This window comes from Vicugna pacos, chromosome 24 (assembly GCF_048564905.1).
Source record: "Vicugna pacos chromosome 24, VicPac4, whole genome shotgun sequence".
NCBI lineage: Eukaryota > Metazoa > Chordata > Mammalia > Artiodactyla > Camelidae > Vicugna > Vicugna pacos.
In genome coordinates, this window is record NC_133010.1 from 15,773,078 (window position 1) to 15,776,790 (window position 3,713).

Sequence of the window (3,713 nt, forward strand, 5' to 3'; positions counted from 1 at the left end):
TGCAACTCTCTAACCCCCAATTTATCCCCTCCCACCCCTCCTTCAAAATGTCTTATCTGATTTTATGTAATTACTCCTCAGCATGAACCCTTACTTAAAGAAAAACTCTATTTTAGCTTTTTTTTTTTCTTCTCTGCTTCCCTCCTCCTAATCCAGACACCTGATAAGTCACCTGCCTGGATTGATGTCCCTGGAACTTTCCCCTTTTAAAATTCATCATTTCCAGTCTCCCTATTCCAACCTACACACATTCCTTTCCCACTCGCACACTTATAATATTCACACAACTTCTCATTTGTTTAATCCCTCTGCTGTGTCGTTTTTTGTTATATATATTATTAAATCTTCAGTCAGACTAGATGTTGCTCTCAGTGAAAAGAGCCTCCTGTACATTTTTCTTAAACGTTCCACAACTTCTTCAGTTGATGCTAAATTCAGAGATATATCACCTTGAACCGTGCCTTAATAAGGAAATCATGCCTATTTCATTTATTCTTTTAGAATGATGTATATATCTTTTGTCTGAATACCATAATAAAAGTTTTTTATGAAAGTTTTTTTCAGTCCATTAAGAAAACAGAACACTAAAACGCATTTTGGATTGATCCAATCAATGGTTTAAATAAAGAGTTCCAAAAGCACTATAGTATAATGTGGGAGGGCTATATGATTCCCTCCAAGATAGGATTTTTTTTTATCCTGATGTGTTTTAGGGATATGCGGACAGATTTTTAGGGCCTAGGCCCCCATATCAAATACCACTTTCTCACTTTTTTTTTTGGTTATCAAACTGTTCGCTAATTTACTTGAGGCGTAGGAGCTTTAAGTATTAAGCAAGTGATACAACTTATCTATAATAGAACAATTTGAGTTGAGGCACAAATGTTATGTTTGAAATGTAAGAGCATGAGGTCTTTTAACAGCGTGTTTTAAAAGGTCTGTGGGATTGAGCGTGCCGTGCCACTGCAGAGGGAGTCATGGCTACACCCAGGTGACCCTGTAAATGCAAAGATTTCAATGGCCAGTTTCTGCCATTGCTGAGTTGCAGCTGAGACCCACTGACGAGGGGCTGACCCTCTCAGGACAGAGGAAGGAGGACTTCAGAAACCAAATGACTGGCTGAACAATTCCACCCCACCCCTTCTCTACTGTTAGAGACAGTCCATATCATTTCTTTACTGGCAATTTCATAAATCTAGTCTTTCCCCGAACTAATCTGAAGTTGAGATTCTTTTACGTTTTTTCCCACAACGTCCATAAACATTTCATAATATATTCGTGTTTCACAGGACACGTTCAGGAAACATTGCTTAAAGCACTTTAAGATTTGAATAACTTCATCATATTGAAAGTATGGTCCTAGGTCCAATAACACTTATCAAAGTAGGTATCTACACTCCTCCTTCTAATAAAATAATTTAGTAACCTCCCTTTTTAAATCTCTATTTCTTATAATTATTCTTCATCAGATTGAAGGGTGATAGGTAAGAACTACTTTTCACTCTAGTGGAAGGATTTTTTAAAAAACAAAGTCATAATTCTCACACAAGCATAAAAAGAACACATGTTCAAAGATGTTATGTGACTCATTAGTAAATGGGGGAACCAGTAAGATGCTGCAGCTAGTTCGAAGAAGACTTCAAAGGATACACACGTAAGGGCAATCACGAATGCTGAAGTGAATTTACAGGTGCACTGCATCTCCTATAATCCAGTGGCATTTCGACGGACAAGAATCATCTTGTTTTACTAATTTCCCTACAGTTAAACAGTTACAAAGTAACTCAAACACAATGAAAGGTGAAGCTAACAGAGAAAGGTACAGAGTGCCCAGGCATGACATTTGTGCCCATTTCTAAATCTTTCACAATTTTTCCTGACACTTTTAAAATGCAAAACGATCCCGTTTAATTTAACCACTATGAACAAATGCTTTTCTTTGTATTCACTACTCTTTTTAAGACCTACATGCTTTATGCTTAGATCACTGCTGCTTTACTTCTGCCATGATTACTATACACTTAATACTATGCCAAATGCTTATATGCATGATTTCATTTAAATTCCTTAAATACAATAATATTTTATCACCAGGTGAGGAAACTGAGACTCAGAGTGACTGAGTCTTCAAGGTCACACGGAAAATATGAAGCAAATCTCAGCCTCAATACTAAGAGGTTCACCTTCCTGATCTATCAACTTGAACTTGAACATCCTGCTTGACCTTTGTCCTTCAAATAGTAAAGCAAAGTCACTTACATTTAGCGTGAAATGTGAACCGTGCAATTCCCAAGAGGCCTGAGTAGTCTCTGCGTTTCTGGAACGATGGTCCTCCCCTGCCTCCTGCTGGGGAGGTGACTGGTGGCGGGAACAGCAAAGGCTTCCCGCCGGCGTCTGCATGGAGTTTCAGCGCGTGCTATCTGAATGGAGCTTCTACTCTGTGTTCTGTAAAATCAACCTAGATTCTAGATATTTGAGAAAAAAGACAGAAGATTGAGTTTGCAACATTCAGTGAGTTTCTTACAAAAAGAAAAATTTTCTGCTTTTTATAGAAAATCATTTCAATCTACTGAGGTCTCATGCTAGCAAATTCTAGAATATAATGATTCTAAACACTGATTTCAGAGGTTAAGCAAAATTTAAAGCAGTTTAGCTTACAGCTATGGTTATAAATGTTTTTTAGAAGTTTCAAATCACTTATCCATTGAATGTGACGACCTTTCTGGGAGGCCCTGCTACCTAAAAATAAACTTTATTTTCTACACCTTGGGTTTTGCACGTTTCCAAGTGGGTTCACTTCCTCGGTGGTATCTGAAAGCCAACAATGCAAATAAATGAGCCCTACCTCAAAACAAGTCTTTGGGAAAACTCAGGGGTTTCACTGCCACCTGGTTAATGCAGTTTTAACGTAGAGCTGGAATATCAATTTGCTCAGGAGGCGAGGGAGCCAGTGATAGACCACATAACTGCAGGCGAAGGCTCTCTGTCAGCTGAGGCAGTGCCCACAGGGCAGACGGCAGGGAGCAGAAACCCTCGGTGCCCCCCAGGCTGTCGCGAGCATGTCACCCCTGCCTTCTTAGGACTTCCTGTCCTGCTGTCCTGAGTTGTGTACCTTGTTGACTTCAGTGGTAACCAAACATCTCATTGTTTTGCCCCTCACCTTCTGACCCTTGGAGACCCACCCAGGGGACGTGATGACGCAGGCCAGAGCCGATGCAGCCGACAGGGTTTGGGCTCTCACGTGGACACACCTGGCCCGGGGTTCTGTCAGCTCAGGTCCCGTGTAGCTGACCTTGGGAAAGTTGGCCCTGAGTAGTTATGTTACCCCAAAAGAGGACGGGAAAAGACCCCAGTTCTTGTCATACCAGAAAGATAAGGATTCAGATGGGAGGTGGAGCACTGTGATGCAAAACATTTTAAAGCACTTATTTAGCAAAGGGAAATTATACCTCAAAGAACGGGAAGCAGGCTGATCCAGAGGAAAAGCGGTGGCTTTGTTTGCCCTTCTCTTATGCCCTCCGTTAGAGGCGGTCTTTTGATTGATTGACGGGGACTCTTGTCCAGGGAATGCTTAGTCACGCTTGGCCCCTTTGCGCATGTCCTTACCCATGATGCACAGAGACAAACCCACGGGGCGTGGCCTAAACCGCAATGCTCATTACACTACAGTGCGCATTCGGTCATGTCCCGTTAGGTCTTTCTGGCTACCGAGC

General features: G+C 41.3%; 1 long non-coding RNA gene across 1 annotated transcript in view; it reads right to left on the reverse strand.

Moving 5' to 3' along the window:
• The window catches only part of LOC140689005 (uncharacterized), a 182,713-nt gene extending 180,289 nt beyond the window's left edge, over positions 1-2,424 (reverse strand). Inside the window, exon 1 of the long non-coding RNA XR_012063859.1 lies at positions 2,260-2,424. This is a non-coding gene — a long non-coding RNA (uncharacterized lncRNA). The remainder of the gene's footprint in view (positions 1-2,259) is intronic.
• Between the last annotated feature and the right edge of the window lie 1,289 nt (positions 2,425-3,713).